This window comes from Cupressus sempervirens, chromosome 10 (assembly GCF_028749045.1).
Source record: "Cupressus sempervirens isolate cs-2001-9-10 chromosome 10, ASM2874904v1, whole genome shotgun sequence".
Classification (NCBI taxonomy): Eukaryota; Viridiplantae; Streptophyta; class Pinopsida; order Cupressales; family Cupressaceae; genus Cupressus; species Cupressus sempervirens.
Window position 1 is genome coordinate 766,097,059 of NC_143127.1, and position 10,006 is coordinate 766,107,064.

The window sequence follows — 10,006 nt, forward strand, 5'->3', positions numbered from 1 at the left end:
TGGAACTGGGTCAATTTTGAATGGCTTATTGATCCATTCTCTTGTCAATTAAAGTATGTTCCTTTCCTTGTGATTAATATCTACATGTTCATCCTTATCTATCTCTGCATTCATGATTGGCCTATCAAATATTTTTCCACAGTTGTATAATTGTTCCAAGACATCTTCTATGTCTTTTTGAATAGCTTTGAGTGGGATCTTTATTTTAAGGCCCTTTCTACTTGACATAGCATCATCCTACAATAATCCCTTATTCAAATATCATAGTCATCTATTGTGTTCAGCCAATGGTTTTCTATGGCATCTTCATGCACAAATTGCATCCTTGCGAAATGTTGAACTCTACCATTATCAAAATAATGATGAAGGGAGTTGTAATCTTCCAAGAGATACTTATCCCACTCTGTGTCAAAGGTCATGATATCCTATTTTTGTTTCATCTCAAATGCACCTATGGTGATTGTCCATTCACATGTCTTCTTATGCTACTTTTTCACTCTATCATATGCAAATGTGAGTTTTCTAGCAATCTCCAATAAAATGAGTCTATTTGATGGGTACCTTGGGAGTTTCTTCAAATTCACCTATGTACCAACTACCCTTAGGTAAGTGAATGTTTTGAACTAGATGTAGTAGGTGTCAATCTTTGTGATCCTTGCTTCTACCTCTACTGAAATCCTCTTAGCATAATCATCCTCTATGAATCAAATGATTGCAAATATGAAAGTATCATTCACTATTTGGTATTCCTTGCTCTAATCTAAGATATTTTTCTTCACCAATTGGGGATATACCACATAGGGTCAAGTGTTAGCATCTTGCATGCTCTCCTTCTTGTATAGTCCTAGGTAGTCAGTTGTTCTTGCTACTAATAAGTACACTAAATATAATTTCATGTAAAAATTGGGATCAATTTAACTCCTACCAACTATTCATATAGGTTTTCACTAAGGATCATGGCCCAATCAATTGCTATTTTGGTCATTATGAAATGGACCATCCAAATATTAAGATGTCTAGCTATTGGTAAGCCCATGACTCTGCTCTAAAGTATAGTGGCATATCTAATGTCATCCTTCATATACCCTCTAGTCATGTATACCTTTCTTTCTCTACATCCCACTGGTGTTCTATCAATCAAAAATAATGGTTGTATGATCTCTATAGCATTCTTCTCATTCTCCCTATACCATCCTTCAGCTCAATCATAAGTTTTCTTTGCATACTAATTAGGTCTTGGGAAATGGAATACTTTCTCAATATTCCTAGGTCTTAGGTCTAGGACTATCTCCCCTATGATACTTTTGAAAACTCTTTCTTCTAACACATGGTTTTCTACCAATGCCATGATAAGCTCAAAAGACTTCACAGATGTGGGATGTGATGTGGCATTCACCAACCCTCATCTAATAAGTGCTAACATCATCACGGATCTCTCTTTAGGCTTATTGCATAGCACAAGGAATGTGTTCTAGTTTATGTGTCCCAACTCAGCGTCTCCGATCTCTGAATGTCCATCTTGAAAATGTGATTTCTTTAGTGCACCTTGAAACTTGAAGGCTATGGGTTTTGGAGAAATCTTTTCAAAAAGTGAGGATTATGAGGAAGCCATTTTATCTACACAAAATAGAAAATCATTAGTCCAAAGAAATGAAAATTAAACTTTAAACAAACCCTAATTTCCAAAAAATAAAACTAGAACATCAAAACCTAGTAAAACCACTTAAAATCCCTCTTAATAGCTCTAGTATGCAATTTAGTTCACCTTGATAGGTGTGCTAGGTGCATTTAATAATATTTAAAAGGTCATTTTGTGCACAGTTTTGTACCTACATAGGTGTGCACCCTGATGGGGTGCACACATACACATGTGTGCTACTTCATACATTATAGAAGGCATGTGCAAGAGGGGGATTTTGAGTTAGTTGTGCACCTTTGACTTAGGAGTTTTAAGTTTTTTTAGGTTTAATAGTTGCAAATAAAGGTGCCCATGTGCACACCTTAGATAGGTGCAAACATTCACACCTTTATGGTGTCTTAACCCTTGTGTGTGTGTGTTCTTGTAGGTTTTTCACACTTTCAAAGGTGCAGACATGCAGTTCTCAAGGGCACAAAGGAAACAAGGTGGACATTTGTGCATCATTACCTCTAGGTGTCTTAGGTACTATGATTCAAAGGTGCACATTTGTGGACCTTTGACTTAGGATTTTTAAGTTTGTTTAGGTTTAATAGTTGCAAATAAAAGTGTGCATGTCTGCACCTTGGATAGGTGCACACATACACACCTTTAAATTTTCTTAACCCTTGTGTGTGTGTGTGTGTGTTCTTGTAGGTTTCACGCACCTACAAAGGTGCAGACATGTGGTTCTTTTAGGTGTGGAGGAAACAATGAAGAGAGGGGAGGGGGTCCTGGGCTTTTATAGGCCCAGGATAGTGTACACCTTTTGGAGGTGTGTAATTACGTAGGTGCACATCTATGCATCTCCAAAGGAGAAAAGTGTGTATTGCACACTTACACACCTTGGATAGGTGTGCATGTGCACTAGGTGTGCTAGTGTACCTTTTAGCACAAAATTCACCCTATCACTCACTTTTTCTCTATTCTAACATCTAGGTTTCTCATTTAGAGGACTAGGCTTGACTTGGACTCTAGGTGGAGTTCCAAAAATGACTCAAGCCCTGAAATATGGGTCTAGGAATAAAAGTTACTAGGGGGTCCCCATTTCTAGGAAGAAATGGGTTGTGTGTTGTGAAACCACAACACAACATATGGTTAAAAATATAGAAATGAAAATATATTACACAATTCAAGGTAATTGATCATTAATCCAACATAAAAAAAAATTCCCTAACCAACACCAAGTATTTATTCAAAATAACTGACCAAAATTCTCTATTTGTGCAAGTTATATATATTCCATTATGCAAAATCAAAGACATTTTTAGATTCAGTAGATGGGCAATAGAATGTTCTACATTAGTAGTTCAACAGTAGTGAAATACTCGATGCATAGACAAGCTTTGATAGGATTCATGGCTGTTGTGCATTGAAGTGAGAAATAGGTATGAGACTCTTGTAGTAACTAGTTTATTTGACCTAATTAAATAGTAGTTTCCTAATACTCAACAAACATTATCACTATCTTAGTGGCTATGTTTACTAATGAAACTAGATCAGTGATGAGGGCACAACCCAAGACAAAATGAACACAAAAGGAAAAGGAGAATTTTATTAGAAATGATATGCTATTACATTCAATATAGAAAAGATACACTCAACTACATGCCCTATGGGCTTACAATATTATCATATTCTAGAGAAAAACCCTTCTCATAGTACCTTCTGCCAAACTCCACAAAAATTGCCTTTAAAATGCATGAAATAACCTTAAGTAAAAAAATTATGTTTAGGGTTAGGAATTTTTTTTATAATATTCCATTTGACATCCACTACCAAAGAAGAAGGTTGTTAAAGACATGTCAGAAGTAGGTGGAAAATTAGAAGAACCCAAAAATGATAATCCAACTTCTGGGAGCCATAATTTTTTATCTAAGACATCAATTGATGAACCATTTACATTTTTAGAAATCTCTTTGAGTGCTCTATAACCTCAAATATGATATTAGCCCATTTCACATTATTTAGGCCTGTACAAGGCTGTTAAGTACATCAAATCTAACTTTGAAGCATTCTTAGGAGGTCTTTAGGCAACTTAATACTACCCTAACTTTCAAACTGTAAAGTATTTTGACTTGGTTCTTTTTGTAAAGTTCTTGAAATGATAACTACAATAATCCATTAACAAAGGTTAGGAATAGACTAGAGAAGGGTGAAATAGCAAGGTACATTGAAAAACTCCATGGTTTTGACAAGGAGAATACTAAGCTCATGATGAACACTTGGAAAGATGGACATGTCAAAATCAATGCAGTTTCACACCAGGTGAGTGTGGAAACAATTACTCTTGTCATAGAGATTCCTTAGGAGGTGATAAAAAATTATGGACAAGAAAATGTTGGAAAATGCAATGAAATATTTTGCGAAGGATGCAAAAGAAAGGAAGAAGTTAGTGAAGATCGAGACTTATTACAAAATGGATTCAATAAAAAAGTTGTGGAGGTATGTCTTAAGGGCTGTCATCGACTTCATTTCCCTGGATACTAGATCTGACAGAGTTAGAACACATCACTTTGTTTTGCTAAACCACTTTAGACATGGTATTAAAATTTATTTTCCTTTCTATCTGTTTACTTCTTTGAGTAAGAGCATTGAGGATTTCAAGAAGAAACCCAGCACAAACCCAACTCTTCATGAAGGTTTTCTCCTTCTAGTTTATGAATATCTTAAGACCTAGACTAGGGACAAATCCTTAGGCTACTCTAGGGATGCTTTGGAGGATATCGGGAGCTCAAATTTTTTTGACTCTAAGGAAAACCAAAGTCTTAGCTCAGAGGAAGAGGATAATACCCCCTCAACAAGTAAGAAGATAAAGGGGGGAGAAAAAACTTCTCCCTCCACTAGTAATGTTCCAAGTAGGAAGAGTCCTAAAGGATTAACTCTGACAACCAAGCCTGTGGTATAGGGGGAGGATGAGTATAATGATGATGAGGAGGAAATGGAGTTAGAGGATGAGAAGAAGGGAGTGGACATCACTATTCTACCTAAAAACCCCAAGAAGAGGAAGGCTAAGGAGGATATGCCTCTGGAAAGAAGAAGTGATGAGACACCTAAGATTCCTGGCCCTCCCCCTTCCCTCTCTTCACCCCATGGGAAGATAAAGGAGATTTTGGTGGAAGATAGTATTGAGGAGGTAATAAAAGAAAGGAGGAGGTCGTGGAGAAACTTCAATACTAAAATCGAGAAGATGGGGGTTGTAAAGGAGACCATGAATCCTCAAGTTCTTAAAGACAAGGAGAGAAATGTTAGTTTTGAGGAACTCATAGACTCGACTTTGGTTGCAATTTTGGATAATACAAGGGAGATAGGGCTCAAATTGCTCAATAATGCCAAAAATAGTATGATAGACAACTTTCGATCAATTAAGTGGCTTTTCTATGACATTGAAGAGCTCAAGGAGAAAATGAGCTAGAAGGAAGGCCAAAGGAAGAGTAGTGACTAGGGTTTTTTAGCAGACTAGGAGGATCATCTTTCTAAGGTTGAGAAAAGGATGCAAAGGATGGAGATATCAAACCAAAATTTTTCCAATCAGGTGATCACCACTTTGAACACTCTTAATGAGAACATCAACAACTTGGGTGAATCGCTAAAAAATATAGGCATGGGTGGGAAAAAGGATGAAATGATCAATAAGGAATGCAAGAAGACTAAGGGGGAAATGAACAAGACCAAGGGCTAGGTGGAACATTCTAATGATCTGAACCAGGAGTGTGTGATCGAGGTGATCTAGAGTGCTTATGAAGCAACTGAAGCAATGTAGGATCTTGATAGGAAGACTGAGTAGTAAGGGTTTTATTCCTATCCTATCCTTTTTTTCTTGGGTCTTTTGGCTTTTCCTTTTTGGCCATTAGCATGTCTTTTTTATGGCCTTATGTAGGAAAAATTAATGGGTTAGGGCTTTATTTAATATTATGTGGCTAGCTTATTTGTAAAAATTATTGGGTTTTAGGATCCCTATAAAACCTATTTTTCTTAATCAAAAACTACAATAATCTATTTAACTTACACCTTCTTACACATAATAATTATGGCTCAATTACAAAGTAACCAATTTTTGGCATTGGTACGTATCTTGAGGTTCTAAAAAATGCTAACCCAAAAATGTAATAGTGGAACTATGAGAGTTGGAATCTCTATTTGGTCCAAATGCGTATCTAGAAATATAAAAACATTAAATAGAAACTAAAACTAAGTATATTTTTGGGTGATATAGGATTGCCCTTACACCACTTGATGCTCCTACATCAGACACCCAAGGTAAATTAAAAAGTGACCCTATCACTTTATAGTTGGTTGAGGAAAACCTAAATGGGAAACCTCTATCTTGGATAACTAAACTGAATCTTCCACTACTCATCCCTTCCACTTCACCAAGTACTCCTCATACTGCATGTTTTTGGTACTTCAACCCACATGACTATCCAAAATTTCTTTAATCTCCTTCTCAAGTGTAGGAATGGGACATGTTTCCAGTATCAACTCCTCCTTTGCACCATCCTCATAATACTATGTTAAGTCTACAATATTGAAAATAGGAGAAACATGGATCCCATCTATCAACTCCACTTCATATGCATTCCTTGAATCATGCTTCTTCAAAATCTTCCAAGGACCAAATTTATTTGTCTTTAGCTTATTGTAGGTGCCCACTAGAAATCATTCCTTTCTCAAGTACACCATAACCAAATACCCAACTTGGAACTCCTTATGTCTCCTCTTTTGATTTTCTCTAGCCTTATCCTACAGGTTCATCTTAGTAATATGTGCACATGCCTCCCTATGTAGGTTCTTGACATGTTCAAAAAATTCTTCAGCCTCATCACTAATCCTATCTTCTTGCTCCAGCTTCGTCAACTCTGGTGCACTTTTTTGACTACTCCCATACACAATTTGGAATGGTGACCTACTAGTACTCCTATTTTTAGAATTATCATTAGCTCATTCCTCTTGTGGTAGTATCAAATCCCATCCCTTGGGCTTAACTACTACTAAACAGCTCAGCAAATTTTCTAGACTTCTATTCACAACTTTTATTTGACCCTCAATCTATAGATGATGTGCAGAACTAAACTTCAACTCTATTCAACTTCTTCCATAATGTTCTCCAAAAATATCCAACAAATTTAGTATCTTTGTTACAAACAACACTTTTTGGGAGACCATGTAGCCTCATGATCTCTCTAAAAAAAAAATCTTCAATATGCATTACATCATGAGTCTTGTGGCATGTAATGAAATGTTCCATCTTGGAGAACCTATCAACCACCATAAATATTGAGTCATTACCCCTTTGTGTCCTTGGAAACCCAATAAATTAGTCCATACTTCTGTCATCCCAGGGCTTTGATGAAATGTCCCTTTACTAATTTTTATTGATATTTCCAGCCTCAAATCAGAACTTTAAAATCAAACAACCAATATTACAAAGATCTGCCAATTTCCCAATAAAACCCAAATCGGGTATGTCCAAATTAGTGCCAAAAACTTCACAACTTCACAAATTATTAATAAATCTGAAAATGGACATTTTTACAGAAATTTCAGCAGCATAACAGCCTACAAAATGACATTTATAGATTTTTATAGCCTTTACACAACAGCTCACAAATGTAGGGCAAAACTATGCTCAATCGGGCTCCTGAAATTAACACAAAAATGCCCGGAAACACCACAAAACACTCATAAACTATCTCAGAAGTTTAATCACGACCCAATACATATATTCAGCTCTATTTTAACATCATAAAGTCTGAAATACAGCAGCAAACCAAACTGATATGAAACACTCAACTGAAAACCCAAACTCAAACCAAAAACAACCCTGAAAACACCCAAATCGGCACTATTCAGCACAAAGGCAAACTTTGTATGAGCATGCACATGGAATGGCTTCAAACTCCCATTCTTGGGTCTCCTTCTCCATAGGTTTGGCAGCCTCTGAAGAACAACAAGAAAATTAGCAAGAATCAAGATGTAGAATGAGCCCAAAATGCCTCCAAACCCCTTTTAAAGAGGGCATAACCCTAACTCACATCCAAGAGGGTTTAATAAAATATAATTTAATAATAATTTTTATTTATTAGTCCATTGGTTTCCAAAGATTAACCCCTTTTTTTTGAAATTTCACCTTTTTGGAGCCTGCCTGCCTTAACAAAGTTTATTTTATTTTATTTTTATTTGAATAGGGGACATGACATTTGATGGAATAGGTAATGGCTAATAGAGTCTAGTATTCTATCTAACTCATTTAGTTGTTTGATATACTTGACAACTCTGCACAAACTTCTCCATTTCTTGTGAAAACTAAGGCAAAAAATAATTCTTACTAATAATAGAAATGGTCTTATCTTGACCAAATTTTCATGCCATTGCTCCACTATGTTTCTCTTTGATCAAGTTCTCCCTCATGTAACTCCTTGGAATACATAGTTGACTTCCCTTGAAAAACATAAAATCTTGGATCATGTAATCCAACCATCTGGCCCTATATAGAGTAATAGGTTATTTACAAGCCTTCCAAGCCTTTGCAAAGTTAGGATCCTCAAGGTATAGATTCTTGAGTTCATTAAACCTGTTGAGTTGTCATTTTGCATGATACTTAATGGCAAGAATCCTTTCAAACTCCTCTCTTGAAAAGATAATCTAGGATCAACTCGAAGGTTTTGAGTGATCTTGAGACCTACTATAATCCACTCAGTTGAAAATAAATGTATTTGTTCACAAAGAGACCTTTGTTGGTTCTCAATTTTGGATAAGATGATCAATTTGCTTGTTGTTTCAAAATTAACCAGAAAAGAGATATGTTTTTTTTGGTATTTTCTATTTTTTTATGTGCAATCTAATAATGCAAATATATGAATTCCTAGTTTAACCAAGGGTTAGTAAAGAAAATAAAAAAATAAGGTAATGCAAAATAAAATTAAATAGCATAAAAGAAAAATTCCTAACAGATATAAACTACAGTAATAACATGTCTGAAAGTTAAATCATTGAAAGTATTGGATAGGAAAGGAATGAAAGTAGGATTAGCACTTCTTCAAATCCATTGATACAATTGCCAATGGGAATTTAGTAAAATAGAAAGTTGTTTCACTTCTTATCAAATCACAAGGCCATGGAAAGTGCACTCATGTGGGATGAGAAGCTATGTAGGAACAATAGGTTGATCCCTTCTCCAACTTTGTATGTCAATGGAATTTTTCAACACATGAAAAAAACCAAAACTAAAATATCGCACAATCAAATCAACACAACAAAACTATTGGCTCCATTATTATCATGAACAAGAATCCAAAAAAAATAACACACTCTAGCAAGAATAACTACACTCAGAATGAGAGCACCAAAAGTATATATTATTGCATCAAAATAATGGCCTCAAATACAAATTACATTCTTGAATTTATAAGTAATTATCTCCTCAATTTGTGTTGAGAGTGTGAGATCTCTTTATGAAAACATATGCTTCTAAACTAAAAAAACAAATCTATTTATGTACAAACTAACTCTCTAAATGGTGTTAAGTAGGACTCCACCCTTGTTTTAATTAGTTAATGTGTGCATGAGCCTTTATGTGTCTTAAAAAAAATAAAGAAGTAGTAGATAAGAAGAAGGAAGTTGAAAGATGAATTGGGAGCCACTAGAAGCTCTAAAAATGGAAGCATAGCCTTCTTTATCTATTTCTAGGAGTAAACTGATGTCAGACTGCATTTTTGATACACAGAAAGCTCTAAATTTAGAACTAGTAGTTAACTATCAATGCACCTCTAACTTCTTCGAAAAAATTAGTGTACCTACACACTAGTGCACCTTTAGGGAATTTTTGCAAGGTGCTCAATTTCACCAAAAAAATCAAAGTACTCTATTTTGAAAATAGTTTCTGGGTTTTTCTTAAATGAGGTCATAGAGCACTCTTGTGTACATGTTTTGCCCTTTTTTGATGATTTATACCCTCTTTATAGCAAAACACTTTCATAGAATTGAACTAGGCTTCTATCTAAAATCCCAAGCACCTATGTTTAATCTTGTCACTAATAGTTGCATAAGATGAGGAACCTATTCTGGTTCATGTGTCCAACCTTTGTATCTTTGATCTTTAGTGTAAATTTGTGAAACAAAACTTATGTGTGACTCCTTTGAAGGTGAAGTTTACCAACTTAGGTGAGATCTCTTCACTGCTAATAATGAAGATGTTATGATAATATGTGCACTTGTGTGTTATGTGCCACACCTTTGTGTTATGCGCACTTGTGCATTGTGAAGTCAATTTCTTGATATCTTCTTCTCTATGGCTACCTAATCCTTCTTGGTCAAAGAACAAGTGATCTA